The sequence below is a fragment of the Gossypium hirsutum genome, chromosome D11 (assembly GCF_007990345.1).
Source record: "Gossypium hirsutum isolate 1008001.06 chromosome D11, Gossypium_hirsutum_v2.1, whole genome shotgun sequence".
NCBI lineage: Eukaryota > Viridiplantae > Streptophyta > Magnoliopsida > Malvales > Malvaceae > Gossypium > Gossypium hirsutum.
This window is the reverse complement of record NC_053447.1, coordinates 30,221,080-30,239,738: the sequence shown is the minus strand read 5'-3', so window position 1 is coordinate 30,239,738 and position 18,659 is coordinate 30,221,080. Positions and strand designations below refer to the sequence as shown.

General features: G+C 32.8%; 1 pseudogene; it reads right to left on the bottom strand.

The window, feature by feature from the left end:
- Positions 1-1,297: 1,297 nt before the first annotated feature.
- LOC121223068 (50S ribosomal protein L2, chloroplastic-like) lies at positions 1,298-2,301 on the bottom strand (annotated as a pseudogene).
- Positions 2,302-18,659: the final 16,358 nt, after the last annotated feature.

The following is an 18,659-nucleotide window of genomic DNA, read 5'->3' as shown; positions in this document are numbered from 1 at the left end:
TCATTAGTGCTCACACGAGCTGCAAAATGGGCTTGCTCACATGAGTTGTGGGTCAGAATGTTAGCTACATGATGCTGCTCACATGAGCTGTGGAGTATCTACAACAAATGCAGGACCTCAGCCATCGGTAAGACATTCAAGACTGGCACTCGAAATCGTATAATCCTAATGAAATGTCATTCGTATCCTAAGTATTAACAAGGTTCAAATGGGACTTTTACATCTCAAATCCTTTATTTCAATCGCATTATAATATTTCTGTATACCATCATGAATTTCATATTTATAAATTACAACTTTAAGTCAACTAACCTTCCAATAATATCCATAATATCAATTATCAAATCAAGATTATAATTCACATAATTATACATAGTAAATAATCCAAAACATCAAATGAAAAATTTAATCTCTATACGAACTTACTTGTACCAAAACGATGCCCTAACGTGATCCAACGACTAATCCGCTATTTTAGTTTTCCCGCGATTAGTGTCCGTTTGAGTCGTTTCTTGACCTAGATAAATATTTTTATTCAATTAATCCGGTTCCAGAATTTAAAATAAATAATTTAACATATAACCTTTCATAATGAAAATTTACAAAATTTTCGTCAAATTTTACCTTTTATGCAATTTAGTCCCTAAACCTAAAACTTGCAATTCCACCATTGTTAACCATAAATCATGCTAGCCAATTTTTACCCAAATCTTATAACAGCCCATATTTATCAATAATTTACAATATTTTCCTTAAAATTTTCCATTTTCATAAATAAGTCCCTAAACCTTTAAATCATCAAAATTACTTAACAAAATATGTCCATTTAACAACCAAGCTTAACAATCTATCATAAAACTTCAAAAGAATATTAAATTCATCAATGGAAACTTTATAAATTTTCAACAGTTGTGAAAATGGATGTACGGGTTAACTAAATTAAGCTGCAATGATCTCAAAAACATAAAAATTACGAGAAAGGAAATTCAAATGGGCTTACATGCACAAGTTGAAGTTTGGTCAAACCTTTAAACTCAACAATGAGGTTTTTCATGTCTTGGTTTTGGCTTGAAAAAAAATTGAAGAATATGGCTTTTGTTTATTTATTATTTTACTTATCAAATTATTTTTTTACCTTTATGACTTTAATTTAAAATTAACAAAACATGTCCATAATTGTCCACTATCAATATGCATGGTATATTTAGCATTTAAGTCTATTAATTCACCTTTTCATAGCTCATAATCGTCTGAATTAGTTGTTGGTACAAAAGGATTTTTTTTAGTGAACGCGCCATTTTTTTTTACTTTAAAAGTATATTTTTTTGTTTTTGTAAAGAGGAAGAAAGAAATAATCTCTCCTATTTACTCCGTCGACGAAGAATCAAATTATCACTATATTTATTCCTATTTCTACTTCTTCTTCCAAGTGCAGGACAACCCCAATGGGTTGCGGGTTTTTTTCTACCAATTGGAGCCCTCCCTTCACCACCCCTATGGTGATGGTCTACAGGGTTCATAACTACTCCTCTTACTACTTGACGCTTACCTAGCCAACATTTAGATCCGGCTCTACCCAAACTTTTCTCGTTCATCCCAACATTCCCCACATGTCCGACTGTTGTTGAGCTTTCAATTTGCCTCTGACCATCAAATGAAATGTGAATAACCCGTCCTCCTCTCTTTGAAACAAGGGCCGCTTCTAGTTCTGTCGGTGCTTGAAACAATTTTGTCTTCTCCATATTACTATATCTTTAGAGTCAATAATTTTATATGAGGAACTACTAAACTCAGTCACTTGCTGCCGTTACTCTTCAGTTTTCTATTGAGGTCTATCTTGTAGAGGTACTCAAATTGGATCAGTGATCAATTTTTAGGTTTCATCGTAAACCTAATTGGTTCCTTCCAATTACGTAAATCAATAGTTCAAACCGCACTCAAAGGTAGGGCATTTCCCATTTTTATAGGAACTTTTGTACCAGAAACAATGGTATCTCCAATTATAGCCCCTCTGGGATGTAAAATATATCTCTTCTCACCATGCATTTTGATTAGGGTCGTATTCTATGTTACGATTCTACCATATATGTCTTTTTCATTTCGTCGAAAATTAATTTTACGGTACAAATGCTTATGACCTCCCCCTCTATGCCTTGCGGTAATGATTCCTCTGGCATTACGACCTTTACCACAACGATGCTGTCCATAGATCAAATTATTTCGTAGATTGGATTTCACTTGATTGTCTACGGCTCTATTGCGTGTGCCTGGGGTAGAAGTTTTGTATAAATGTATCGCCATGCTATTAAGTATTTTCGTTTATGTTCTTTTCGTTCTAAGAGGTGGAATAGAATAACCCGGTTGAAGTGTAATGATCATACGCATGTAATGCATTGTATGTCCCATAATAGGTCTCATTCTTCTACCCTTTCTGGGGAGTCGATGACTATTCATAGCTATTACCCTGACACCAAAGAAGAGTTTGACCCAATGCTTTATTTCTATCCTAGTTGATCCTGATTCGACATTAGAAGTATATTGAGTTTTCACCAATAATCGAATACTTTTGTCTGTAACTACTACATATTTGATTCCATCCATAAATTTATTTTCTTCCCTATGAGTTCGAGTTTCAATAAGAATGCTAGTTTTTACTGTTCATATGTTATGATATGAATATACCACACCAATTCGTTATGTATAGATGATGAAATTCCATTGATATAGAGCCAATTCCAATAGACTTATTGGAGGGTCCCATTGGCGTGCACCCAGTAGGAATTGAACCTACTAATTCGCCAATTATGAGTTGGGTGCTTTAACCATTCAGCCATGGATGCTTAGCAGGGATCCTCGTACATGGTGAATAACCAAATTCCAATTGAAATGAAATTTTTAGGATAAATCAATGCAATTTAGGAGGAATCAATGAAATGACATCAATTCAAATCCTGTATTTTCGAATTGAGAGAGATATTGAGAGAGATCAAGAATTCTCACTATTTCTTAGATTCATGGACCCAATTCAATTCAGAGGGATCTTTCATTCACATTTTTTTCCACCAAGAACGTTTTATAAAACTCTTGGACCCCCGAATTTGGAGTATCCTACTTTCACACAATTCACAGGGTTCAACAAGCAATCGATATTTCACGATCAAGGGTGTAGTACTATTTGTAGTAGCGGTCCTTATATATCATATTAACAATCGAAATATGGTTGAAAGAAAAAATCTCTATTTGATAGGGCTTCTTCCTATACCTATAAATTCCATTGGACCCAGAAATAACTCCCGATATAGCAGTAAAAGCAAGACGTGTAGGCGGATCGACTCATCAAGTTCCCATTGAAATAGGATCCACACAAGGAAAAGCACTTGCCATTCGTTGGTTATTAGGGGCATCCCAAGAACGTCTGCGTCGAAATATGGATTTCAAATTAAGTTCCGAATTAGTGGATGCTGCCAAAGGGAGGGGTAATGCCATAAGCAAAAAGGAAGAGACTCATAGAATGGCAGAGGCAAATAGACAATATAACTATTTAGAAATCAACTTTTGCAGCTTTTGCAATTTAGTCCTCTTTTAATTAATTAACTATTTAAACGTTAAAATTTATTAACCAAATTTTAATATAACAATAATAACACTCCGTAAATATTTAATAAAATATTTATGGGCTTGATTTATAAAAACGAGATCTTGATACCTCATTTTCTAAAACCACTTGACTTTATAGTTTGACCACGTGAACCTAATTACTCATTCAAATAACATTATTTATCAAATCAAAATTTATTATAATTTATATTTGACTCGTAAATATTAAATAATAATATTTACAAAATCATCGAATTTGTGGCCCCGAAACCACTGTTTTCGATATCACTGAAAAACGGGCTATTACATACGAAGTTACTATTTAGATATATGAAGGTTCAGTGTAGAAATTTTAAAGTTTGAATAACTAATTAATTAAAAAGGACTAATTTGTAAAAAGATGTAAAATCTAGCCATTATTGAATTATAGTGGTTAGATGGTTTAATTTTTAAATGATGGAGGTTTTATATTGCAATTATACCATGTTATTAATTACTAGACGGTTATAGGTTTGTGTTTAGTTCAAATGTAAGTTTAAATAAGAGGCAAACTAGTAATTAAGTAAATAAAACTTAAGTAAAGTAAAATAAAATTTATCATCATCTTCTTTAGCACAGACTCCACCAAAAATGAGAAAGAAAAAACCCCATGGATGGATTTTGAAGGTTCAGCCATTGCTAGTGTTGCATGTAAGTCCGTTTTGAATCTGTTTCTCGTAATGTTTATGCTTTTGTAATCGTTGTAGCTTAGTTAAAATTCTACGGACTTACCATGAGTGATGTGAATGTGCTTTGAATTTGGTTGATAGAATATTAAGCTTGGTTGTTAAATATAAGTATTTTGTTAAGTGATTTTTAATAATGTTAATGTTAAAGGATTAATTTACTAAAAGAGTAAAATTCATGGGATTTAATGTGAAATTTTGATGAGTATAGGCTATTTAGAAATCCTATAAAAATTGGCTAACCTAAATTTTATCTAAAAATGGTAAATTTGCAAGTTTCGGGTTTAGGGACTAAATCGTATAAAATTTAAAACATTGGGGGTAATTTTGTAAATTTCTTATTGATAAGGGTTATAAGTTGAATTAATTATATTAAGTTATTTGAATGGTTTAATTGAATAAAATTATTATTTAGATCAAGAAACGACCCAAATGGGACAAAATCGAAGAAAAGTTAAGTGTTGGATTAGTCGTCGGCTTCGTTTTTACAACTGTACTTGTCGAGGTAAGTTCGTATAAGGATTAAAATCATTATTTTCTATTTTGGATGGATGTAAATAAATATTTATGCTATGTTTAAATTAAATGGATAAAAATGTGATAAATTATTATTATGGATCAACAATAGCAATTAATCAAATTAAAGGATATATTTGAAAATGTGCATTTCATATATGTGTAATGTAATGGTATGTTATACTGAAATCAAAGGATATGAGCAAGGAAATGTCCCGTTTGAACCTTGGGAATTCATAGGATACAAATGTCATGTCATTAGGGATTATAAGGTTTGGGGTGCTGGTCTTGGATGCCCTACCAATGGCTAAGGTCTTGCATTTGTTGCGAGTTCTACATAGCTCGTGTGAGCAGTATCATGTAGCTAACTTCCCGACCCACAGCTTATGTGAGTAGGCCTATTTCACGTCTTGTGAGAGCATTATAGAAAATGTTTTAGTTACTTGTACAGTCAAACTTTGTGTGAGCATGGTTCCCTAGTATCCGATGTTATTCTATTTGGTTCAATGGTCAATTAAGGGTTAAAATGAAAAGGTACATATTTAAATGAACTATGTTATTGAGAATACGGAATGGAAAATGTTATGTAAGTATTTGGATTGAAAAGGTAACATTTGTAATGTAAGTATGTCTGATTATTTAAATTAATATGGTTGGTAAGTTTAAGCTCCCTTATACGAGCTTACTAAGGGTTAGTTGCGTGCGTAATTATTTTTCTATGTTTTGTATATCATCGAAAAGCTTGAACGGTTGGAATCAACGTTGTAGTACGATAACACTATCCATCAATCCACTTTGGCAGCTTTTGGATATGTTGACTTATGGTTATAAATGCCATGTATAGGTTTCTATGTTAACTTGGTATGTTTTGGGTTGTGCCAAGCTTCAACATGCTTTAGTACCTCTTGTTAATGGTTGTGCAGGGTCTTTTGAAATTAGAAAAGAAATGGTTGACTGATATGTTTTTGGATGGTTTAATTGGTATGTTTTGAATGTAATAGGAGTGTGTTTCTAATTTAACCATGTGATTTTTTTTGAGCTTATGCTTAACCTATTGGCATATGTATATGTCTTGAAATTAGTTGGTAAATGCTTGTCTTAATAGGTGAATTTGGTCACTTATTTATGTCTTGTGAAGAAGTATGGCTAAGAGATATGGTTTGAGAATGAAGTAACGAAATGGTGTGTATGTGTGTATGCGTGTGATGTATGTTTTGGTCATGAACTTATAGCACTAAAAGTGATGTGTTCTAGTGAATGAGTTGTGGTGTTTAATGAAGGAAGATTGGTTAGGTTGATATTGAATGATTTTTGACATGTTTTAGGTGACTTTGAATGTGATTTATGCATGTGGAAGTAGCTATAGATGGTATGGTTTGGTGGATAAGAAATTATATTTGGTTTTAGGGGTTGTTAAGGGAGCACGCAACTTGGGAAAAGGCTATCATACGGTCGTGTGCCACACACGGCCGTGTGACCCAAGTCAGTAAGTTACACGGGCGAACAGATGGCCTAGGACACGACTGTGTGTCCCTATTTCGAATGTCCACACGACCTGGTCATACGGCCGTGTGACCCCTGTTTCTCAATTTTTCATGTTTTTTTAAAATTTTTTGATTTGTTTCAAATTGATCCTTGGTTGTTCCCAAATTGATTTTTTAGTCCCCTAAGGCTTAATTTAAGGCCCAAATGTGTATTTTTTCCATAATTATATTGAGTTATTAGAAATTAATTGGAAGTTGAAGTATTGTTCTATTTTGAAGTTAAATATTTTGTTTTATATAGTAATGCTCTATAACCCCAATTCGACAATGGAGACGTATTATGGGTGTTATAGAACGAGAGGCACTAGTTGTAACATCCCAAAAATTAAGGGTTAGTAGAATCGGGTTCGTGAATAGAGAATAGTCATGCTTTAATTTTTGAGATTATTTTTGCATTTTTAGGAAATAAATGAGGTATTGGTTTGTTGGTTAAGTGTTAGGGAAACGTTTCTTGAAACTTAAGTACAAATCCCTTCTTTCGCATCATTTTTATTGTTTTTCAAATTTTGTCTTAAACCCTAGTATGTGACATGTCTTTTTTTAAAAATAAATATTGAAAAATTATTTCAAGAATGAGGAAAAATCCTAATGGTTAAAAGAAATATAAGAAAACATGGAAATTAAATGAGGTCCCAAGCTCAAATCCTTTCTCTTGCGAAATCATTAAATTTTGTAAAATCCCTTATTTTTTTAATGTGACTGCCATCCATACCCTTGAACCATAAGTATAAATACAATTTTTATTGTATTTTTCAACCTTTAATTCAATTTTTCTCTACCCTAGCCGTTCACCGTCTTCCTGTCCTCTTTTCTCTTCAAATTTCTTTCTTTCTCTCATTGTTGTCGTCGCCTACACCTCCCATTTTACCATCTCTTTCTTCTTGTTTTTGAATCAAGATTGTGTACCATCTCTTTTACTCTATTTCTGTCATTTATCCTCATCTAAATCAGTCCCAAGTCTAAAATCTTGAACCCCAAGATTGATCCCGAACATTGCCAAGAAAGTGTCCTTGTCGTTTCTTTCAACTAGCTTGGGTAAGGTCTCTTTTCTCTTCACTTTCTTGATTAATCTTATCAATTAAAAACCTAAATTTCCAGATCTGGAATTTAGAGGATTTTAAATTATTTCACAGGAATTTTTAAAGATTTTAATGAGATCTCAAACCGTATTAAAATTCATCCCTAATTTTGGCCATCATGGGCAGTGATGCGTGCGCCTATGTGCAAGAAAGGGGGCTGTTTTGTTTCTTGGGTCTTAACCACATTTTTCCAACTTTAAATTGTGTTCTTGAACCCTCCTAATCAGCCTTTAATCATATTTTGATTAGGGAGAGATGTTCTTGATCAATTAGCCAATTGGATTTTACAAATCGTGAAGCGTAAGTACAATTAGGGATAACTAGTTTCTTATTTCGACATACTTGTTGGGTAAAGGTGATGAATTGATTAAATGGAAGAATTTAATCATTAATTAGCTACTAGTTTTCCAGTATATTATTAAATTAGGTTCTGACCCAAACGCCCCAAATCATCCATAAAGGCAAAGAACGATTGTAAGTACAGTTCGCATTGATACAGTGTAAGAAATCTAACTAGTTTGGATTCATAAAATAGTCATAATTTCAAAGATTTGTTTGAAATCATAAGTTTGTGCTTGGGGGTTGGTTTAATTGTAAATTTATTGAATTTATAATGAATTTTGGTGTAGGTTCATTTAAGGAATTATTAAGGAAAATTGGAAGATTTGCTAGTGTGTTGCAAGGAAGCGAAAAAATAAGGTGTGAGTCCTAAACTCATAAAATTATTTGAAAATGTTAAATATCATGTTGTATTTGATAAATTATCTTGCTGATTGGATTGACTTAATAGCCAAATTATTGATTTTGTGAGTGGCCTAATTAGGTATGTTTCGAGCCTTAAAAGATTGACATGTTGGCAATTTTGCTAGTTTGCTAGTATGAATGTTTGATTGAGTTTGTAATTGCATATTTGAGTTATGAGATATGAGAATGTTTGACTGAATGATATAATGTGCTGAGATATTAAGCTTATGTATGATTTAAAGACATGAGATTTTTGTTATATTGTGTACTGGAAAGGGTGCTATTTATGCACAATGAAAATCCGTAAAGTATGTGAATTTGAACGATATTGATTGATACCAACACACTGGTGATTTGAAAGATTGGAACATTGTTTCCATTTACTGAAAGTATGCGATTATTGAGGACATGCTGAGCATGTCAAATGAATGTGAAAAGTATTGAGATATGATTATGTATGAGATTGTGTGACATATTGCACATGCATTAGGTTGGGATTTTGTGGTTGACGGGGGAGTTCTGTGGAGTACCGATGGCATATTAAGTCCACATTATTCATTGTCGATGACTGTACTTGGAGTATCAGGGGAATGACGATTTATCGCATCTTTATTGGCAGCTTGTCTGCATTTTTAATGGCAAAATTTTTTGCATATTGTTGTCGGTGGTTTTAACCACAGCGGGCTTAAGCCTATAATGATTTGGAGTTCGAATGATGAGTTTTGGGGAACTTGTGGTGTGCAGTGGATAGCATGGGTAGGAACCTTTTTTCATTGCATTATGCTCACGACATATTCGAATCTTATTGAGTTATGATATGTGTTGTATTGTGTTGTATTGAATGGTATCGAAATTAATGATTGTTACGTGAATGAATGATGTCTCATGCTCATACACCGTTTGACATCAATTAGATAATGGCTACGTAATGATATGAAATTCTTATGATGGTTTTGATTTCTTCTATTAATGCTAATATGTTTCACCGTATTTGATACTTATGCCCGTTTAAATAATTATTCGACTCATACTGAGCTTTTCATAAGCTCACCCCCAATAGTGTTTAACTTTTACTCAAAATTAGGATCGGACTCAACATTCAGAGAATCACCTTAGACCTCGGGCTATTCTTAATAAGTATTATTAAGTCTTTATTGGATTTGGTTGGTAATTTTTAATTATTTCTAATTTGTGGCTTGGTAACTTTTCTTCTGGGATTTTTGCATGCATGGATTACTCCAGCATAATAACCGGATAATGCATGATATCGGGCTTAAGTAAAAATTGATATTGTTCCTTAGTTTCTGCTGCATTGCAAAGGAACCGTTTTTGAAAAACAAATCGATAAGGCAACTAAGTTTCCAAAATGACTTGAAAAATAATTTATTTCGCTGCATTAGTTTAACATCGATTTTTTATTTTTAAAGAAGAGTGACAAGCAAATGGTTTTTCTAAAATAACACTATCAACAATAAAATGAATCTTAAGTATACACGACCTAATGAATGAATGCTTTTAAGTTAACTCATAGTACAACTATAATTTTCTATAAAATGAGTTTATTTAAGGTCTTCAAAAGTAATGTACATTAGCTTAGCCATTTCGGTGGCTAATGTAGCCTTCTCAATCTAGCCATAATGTCTAGGTCGAGTTTGGGATGTTACATCGGTGGTTGCAAATGCCTCTAACTTTTTAGACCTGAATGTTGAAAATTTTTTTTAGAACTTCAAAGAAAAACGTTCAGTGAAGTAAAGGCTTTTAAACTATCGATGGTCTTGTGTAAGGAGATATGGGCATTGATATGATACCATAGGTGAGAGCATTTTTTTGAACCCCTAAAGACCCTACTATAATCTTGGTAGTACAAGAATTTTATGCATCATTTAGGGACAGAGAGTCTAGGAGACCATACGATGCTATTTGGGGAAAGGTACTTGTACGGGGCATAGATGTGCATGTCATCCCTAAGGAAATTTGCAAATTTTATAATGCTCCGTATTATGAACCTGATTTTGTCGATAATAGTGATTTAGAATATTTTCAGAATATTAATATGGATAACATTATAAATTATTTAACGGAAGGTAGGGGTGGATGGAAGCACCACCCTCGCACTGATATTCTCACTTCATTTAATCAAGCAATTATGTTTCCTATAGCGAAGTTGTGGATGCAATTTTTCTACACCTAAATTACACATGATTTAAACGTATCTAACATAAATACTTTTCGAGCGGTTTTTTGTATGTTGTTTTGCAGAAAAAGTGTATTACTAGTCGGAAAGTTGGGGTTTTATTTCCTCACTTGGTGATGAACTTGAGCAAGAAGGCCAAAGTTCCAATGACCACAACATAACAGTTCATGAAGTCGTCCAGGAGTCTTATTGGAGATTCACTATACACGCAGTATACGGAGCTCTAAAGTAAACAAATATGAGATTGGAATAAACACCAAAAAGAAAAGATGTATGTCTCAGCTTCATTAAAATGGAAAAAAACATCAATGTCCCAGAGAGAATTAGAGGGAAGAAATATATTGGACATAGAATAAATGATAAGATGGATGCAAGAGATAGGCCTGGTCGAATAAGAGTTTGCAAGGCAGAATGGTATGTGAATACCAAATTTGCCACCAAACAAATATGGCCAAATGCACTCCCATCACAGATCTAAGAAGCAAAGAAGTGAAGAGGACGATAAGAGTGAGGAAGAAAAAGAAGAGGACGAAGAGGCTACGAAGCAAGATTTCCAAGAGGAGGAGGAAGACGACTATGAGGCGACATTCCAACCTCAATGATCTAAGCAAAAGGGCCAATAGTCTGCTGCCCAACTTGGCGTACACATTCGTCAGGTGGAGGCTCCTCTCGAGGCCATGTCTCGAGAAAAGGTAAAGCTCCAATGAAGTGAAGGCAACTTTCTCATTTTGATGATTAATAACGATTTTTTTGGATTGTAAAACAATTAACTTGGATTATTTTTAATTTTTTTTGTTTTAGATTAGAAGCATATTAATATTAGTAGATATATATGTTTTTTTTTAAATTTTCTATGCAGAAACCCTACACAAAGAAAACACTACATTTACGAGCTTTAAACAAGAAAGGAAGGAGAAACCATCGTAAGGAGCAACATTACAATCAATCAGGTAACTTATTTATTGTATTATGAGGGGTTGCACATTAGGGACAATGTGCTATCTAAAGTGTGGGGGTAACATAGGAAGTTTAATTTTTATTTTTTTATCTTTTTTTATTTTCTTGTCGAAAGTGTGCTTAAGCTTATAGAAATACAAGTGATTGGTTAGGAGCATGTATATAGGTCGATTGTGTTTACTGTAAATTTGGCATGATAGTGAATAATTTAAAATTTTCAATTATTAGACTACTAAGTTCTATATATTACATTGTAAATAGGCATTAAGTAATTGAATATGAATGATTAATCTATTATGGTTAGTGTTTGGAATGATTATGAATGATTGATCTGTCGCAATTCATTGTAGCAGATTAAACCATTTTCTATACTTAATGAGCTCATATAAAAGCAATTTACATATGTTTTTACTTAGACTCATCTTTAGTTAATAAATAATAAAAAGTATAATTTGACCCATTTATATGACCTTCGAAGCCAAAGTAGGCCTAAAGGTAGACTAATGTATTCTATGAGTGTGCAGGATATCTAGGAGGCATTGGAACACGGCACTAGTCACAATGTTGCAACACGGAGTGTCGATGTCACAACATAGTGAACAAAGCACTCAATAGCAGCAAACTACCTTCAGTGTCGCGGCACAGCCCTATAATCAAGCCTCAGCTCGTAAACTACCATCAGTGTCGTAACACAGAGTAGAGGGTGTCGCGACACCGACTTAACGAAAGGAATTAATGAACCAAGATGGTGTTTTGGTTTGCACAATAAACTTTAATACAAAAACGTTATCTAAATTAGGTCAATGGACGACAACAAACCCTAAGCCTATAAATAGACAGTTCTAAACACTTGTGGAACAATCAATTCTTTGTGGATTATCATTCGTTCTGTTATCAATATATCAAGATTTTCTTAAACTCTTTGCTTGATCTTTTTCTTTATGTTTATTGTTTTAATCAAGTCTATTGTTTTAAGCTCTAAACACATGGGAGCTAATCTCTTAATGGAAGATTAACTATTGGAAGTGGGAGTAATTAACTGCTATGTATGGTTTCTTAGCGGATCAGCTGGTTGGGATAGGAAGAATTTAAAACCATAGGCTTGACGACCCTAGGAAGTCATATAGGCAGGAATGAACCCAAAATTGGTATTGCCTATTCGTGAACACCTTATCCCAATCTAGTCTGGACTGTGAGGTCGAGAGAGAAGTAGTTCTTGTCGATTCATTAATTTAGTGGAAGATCGAGAGATCCTGCTAGGTTAATGACTAGTTGATTGGATAGAACCCGAAATAAGAGTTAGTTATGACCACCGAAGTGAGTTAGTCTTTTGTCATTCGAATTGATAAAATCTACGATTTGTTTTGCCTTCTTTGCTTTTATGCCTTCTAATTATTTTTATATAAAATATGATTTTCCATCACCTTAGGATTGACTGTAATATAGTTTAATTAAATTACTAATTACACCTGTTAACGTAGAGATTAGAATTAGTTTAGTCTCGCCTCCTTAGGGTATGATTTATATTACAACCTGAATCGTATACCTACAGAAATCACCTAACGATTATATTTGGTTGCAGGATTTACACTTTAGACGTTAGTACATTTAGAAGCGATCAATCATTTGGTATGGTTTGGATGTATTTGAAATAGAAAATTTTAAGTCCCCTATCCCAAGTCACTAGACATGTCAAGTATATATCGAGACATACAAACTTTAAAGTTAAAATTTTATAGTAACTTAGCCATGTCTCGTGACATTAACCATTTTTTCTTGTGACATGCGCTCACTTGTCTCAAGATAGGACAACATCAAAGATAAACTTCTATAGTGCTATGGTAATGTCTCAAGACATGTAGGCCTTGGTCTCGAGATAATGGACCTACAACTGAAAATTTTTATTCGAATTAAATAAGGCCTAAAAAAATTTTATATGCAATTATCCTTTATTAATAGTCTGGTTATGTTCGTCAAAGTGTAAAAAGGTCTTGAATTCACTATTAAAAGTTTAATTTAAAAGTGTTTGAAGTCATAAATGAAGGTTCAGTTTTAAATGTAACATTCGTTGCTTGAGTTTACTCGGAGAAAGGGTGTTACAGGATCATGTGTGGGGTGTCACATTTAGTGATATCAAAGCTAGATTTTAGTCGATTCTCGGACTAAACCAAGCATTATGATTGAGTTTAGAGGTATGTGTCATTCCCTATATCAAGTCTAAGTTGAGTTTAGATGCTAATATGTTATTGTTTGATTTTATATATGTAGATTAAAGATGTATGAAGAATCAGGAAATCAAATAAGTGACGAGATTGAGGTTAAAGCTCCTCAGGTAGATAGAGGAGACGATTATGATCGCGACACACTCGAAGATAATTAAACCAATACACATAGAGGAAGGCAACGGGGATGAAACGCTTCTACGCACAATTGCAAATGTCCTTTGAAGGGTTATCGGTGTTGCGCCCTAATCCTCATCATCAACTGGAGCTTGAAGGGCTCCGATCAAAGAATTGAGAAAATTTTTGGAAAAATATCTTATTCGAAACAACTTTCTTGCACAGAGGAAAAATAAAAATTGAAAATCGAGCCGGTTTGTGATATTGATAGCAATAAACTTTTCCCGAAAAGTACATTTGCTATAAGCGAGATGGATCCTAATTGTTCCTATCTTTCAACCGAACAACCTTCTCCACTAGTCTCGTACTAAGAATTACTTCGAGTGTGGGCTCGAACAATTTCCAAACAAACAAAGAACCAAAAATAATTTTCTTACTTTCAATAGGAAAATAAATCTCTCTCATAGAAACAAGTAGAAGTGTTATTCCCAAAAATAGAATTTATATTTAAAAATAAAATTTGACTATTTTCGAGCAGAATAGCAATATCACAAAGTTGTGTAAAACTTGTTATATCTTTTATCCCTACCAGTGCCATTTATTTATTTGGAGAGGAAGTGAAACCCTAGTTGAATTAGTAAAATAAAAATAATACTTATTTAATAAAAAAACCATACCCTAGTTAAACTAGGAGATAAGGGCGACTAACAGGGTGTGCCTCCCCATTTATTTATTATGATGGCGATTCGAGTGTCTCTTGTATTCAGTCCAATTATATATGTTTTTTGGACTTAAATAATTTTCTCAACCCAATTCTAATTTCGTTAAAATCATGACAATTTTACCGCAAAACTATAAGAAAATATATTTAATTTCTACATTAAATAGATTCACAATGACCAATTAATTTAATTCCATTTCCAAGCTTCAATTATTTAATTAAATAATAATTTGAAAAACTTAAATTAATTCTCAGGTCATTACCATACTTAGTGAGGAAACACATTCATTTCCGAATGTAACCCATTTCTCTAAATTTATCATTTCTATTTATTTTTGTTCATTTGATTCAACTTGCAATTCATTCATGGTTTCAATAAGCTAGCGGAAGGACCGACTGGAAATATGTAATAATGGCTCAAATGATTTATAACTAAGTTCTAGCTTTTCGCCTATTAATTATAAACTCATTTAGTCACGAAGTCCTTTCATTATAATATCGTGACTAAGCTTTCCCTGATAACATACCATTACGAAAGTTACTCAATCAGTACTCGTCCAATGACATTGTCATAAGTGTGTTACCCTTATAAGATATCCTTAATCTCTTTGAGATAAATTCATTCTCCCAATATGATCCTATTTTATCTCATGATAATCATTACATCTTCTTTCACGAAAAGTCAATTACAATCAAATAGTAATTAAGTCATTCATCACAAAGACAAACAACCCATAGCCACATTTGCTTTCCATCTATCATGTGATGCCAACGAGAAGATATAATTTACCCATTTCTTAGGCTATGAATTTCACTATTGTGAATGATGCTACATACTACAGAAGTCGTATACCCAATGCACTAGCTTTCAATTGCTTATCTATTTGAAATCAGACTTTTACATACATCAAAGTATACGAGTCACACATATGTAGTCCACCATCCACTCAGGGTTAAGGTATGTCACACTATGAACGTCACAAGTGAATAAATCCATATACGGATTCAGGATCTATTCTACTTGAGTCTAGTCCAAAGTACTGCCAGTTCAATCAGTCATATCTATGTTTCTATCTTTTTGGAGTTATCTCCTCAATTGTACTTGATAGACGACATATTAGTCTTTCAACAATTTGCTCATCTTTTATTAGACTAAGGAAATGCTTAGGTTCGTCTATTAATATAAGTTGTCTTTTCTTATTACGATCCGACCACATAATACCGGTTACTATCAGTTAAACATTAGACAACTAGTGAGTTAATATTTGCTTCCATTTTGCTTTGTATGCAAAAACCATTGAGGATAGTATACAAAGGGTATTAATGTAATTCATGAATAATTTTATTAAATCAATCTCTTCGAAAAAAATACAAGTGCACATAGACAAAAATACTATACTTAGGGCACCAGATCCAACAAAAATCTGGTGCCACTGAATTCATGGGTGTGAAAGGCACTAATCTAGAAGCAACGGGATATTAGTTAGAAAATGTTGAGTGAGTTTTGGACCAACTGGAATGCACTCCACCCAAACATGTAATATGTGTTGTTTCTTTATTCAAAGAAAAAAGCTTATGGGTGGTGGTTAACTGTAACTCGCCATGTTTTAGCCGAGCAAGTCACTTGGTCCTTTTTCTTAGAAGAATACAAAAATAAATATGTCGGAGAACTATATATCGAGGAAAGGAAGCATGAATTCATCTTGCTAACTCAAGGAAGCTTATTTATGTCAGATTATGAGTGAGTTTTTGAGGTTGAGCTTTTATGCTTTGGAAATGGTGCTGACGAAGAAAGAAAGTTGTAAAAGATTTCTTAACAGCTTGCATGATGAGATTAGAGTATTATTGGTTCCACTTTAAGTTCAGTTATTTGATGATTTGGTCGACTAAGCCAAAATTCTCGAACAAGCTCCAGATTTGGATAAGAAACCCACTAAGACCTGTGTTGTTGGTAAAAGGGTCGGAGGAATTAGTTTGTCGCCCGCTCTTAGTCGAGATAGGGATTTTCGTAGGCCAAGTTGATGCTACACTATGACCTAATATATATACGTAAATTTGGTTAATGTGATTATACATACTTGGTATTTGATATATAAATGCTAATTATATTGGTTGAAATTAGATGCCACATGAACTGAGTTTATACATGATATTGTAAATGTTTAATTGACTTGAACCATGAAAGTACCTTTGAGCTTCATCACTCAGCGTATGGTTTAGTTATTTATGTGAGTAGGTATTAGTAGACCTCAAAGCCTTAAGAAGTGATTCAGCATCCAATCTGCAGCCCTTGACTCTGCAGAGTTTGTATACTCCCTTTACATTTTGATAGATGGCATATACCTAAGGTTGAGTCGATCCTATAATGTATATAGTCATTTGAATCCTTAAACCATTGAAATTGTAACACCGCAAAATATATAGAGTTCTATCCACCCCTCTCCCATATCTTTTCATTTTATTTTTAGCAAACTAGGATGAAATTCACTTTAAAATAAAATATTATTTATAGTATAAACTTAACAAGAATGGGAAACAACCCAAATGGTTCAGCAAGATGGATTAATTACCCAAAAACCCCTAAAGTTTGAAAACCCTAAGTACTTAATCTCTTTTCCTAATTACAAGAGAACTATAGTTTCCTTTTCCAATTAAAACTGAATTTTTCTCTCTTATTCCCTATTTTTTATTCCTTTCTTATTTATCATCTCTTTTACACAATATTTTTTCTCCATTACCGAAATTATTTTCGTCCTCTCGAATAAAAATTGATCTTTGTTAGCTTGTTTTTCTATTGGTTTAGCATGTGCCATCAATTGTAACCCTAAACCTTGCCAAGAATCGATAAGTGCTTCCATTTCATCAATTGAATTTCGTATCTCGTAATATGATGGCCTCAACACAAGTCTTTCATCTGATTAGCCAAAACTTTTATGGTTTCTTGTCGAATTCTTGAAAATGTTGACAAATCAAAATTCCATTGTTAATTCGAGCATGTTTTTTCGTTGAAGGACCCAATTTAGGTATCCCAGATCAGACTTAAACGTGAGGAACGTCGCTCGAGACCTCGATAACAGGTGTGTGTTCTATAACATCCTCAAAACCCCCTTTGTAGTAAATAATATGAGATAAAATCTTAGCGAAAAAAAGGTATAAGATCAATGAAAATGAAAGTTACAAGATATCAAAAGAAAGTTAAATCAAGAAGCAAGACATAATATATTAACTTAAAGATCAAACTAAATTGTAAATATGTTAAAAGTTTGGTGGCATAAGTATAAATATGAAAAATTTGAAGTGAATGGCCAATAGTGCAAATATCTTAAATGTAGAAGGATCTAGAAATTAAGGAAAATGGATTAATAATGACCAAATTGAACAACCAGAAAAAAATATACTGGACTAAATTGCAATTTTACCAAATTAAGGGATGATTCAAGGATGAAATTTTAAAAGATCAAAAAGGGCAAAATGGTCAATTAGAAAGAGAGAGAACTCTAGTAGGTAATGATGACGTTGGATATATTTTGATGATATTTTATAATTATTTAATTAGACAAATATTACTTTATTAATATTTTAATAATATTTTATTATAAATATCTAGTATAAAAGGAAAAAAAGATGAAGAAAAAAAAAGAGAGGATCATCACATCTTTCCAACGTGAGTGAGGGGGAGAGAAGAAAACTTTGTTGTCTTTACAATTTGGACCTTCTACCAAAAATCCACCATTTTCACCTAGAATTTCAAGGAATTTTCATAATCACCAAGAGAGAAAAGTGATAAGGAGACTATGGAGAACAAGAAAATCACTTTGGATTCAAGAAAATGGAAATTGGAGGCGAGAGAAAATCAAGTTAAAGTTTGAAATCAATAAGACAAGGTAAGAATATCAAGATTTCAATATATTTTTATGTTTGATATTATTGAAAAAGCATGAAAATGATGTTAAAGTAGAGTTTTCTTATGTAATGTTTTATATTTTTAATGTGTTAGTGAAGGGAAAAAAGAGGAAGTGATGGGAAATATTGTAGAGAAAGGAAATGAGGGTGTTATAAACTGGGTTATCAACATTTTGCACTAAAACAATTTTGGACAGCAGCAATATTCTAACTTTGAAAATTCACCCAAAATTGTATAAATTGAATTATAGTTAATTAAAGTATGAAATTAAAGCGTACTGAGTCTAGTTTTACATAGAATAAACAGTGTAAGCAAAATAATTTCATATTATGAGATATA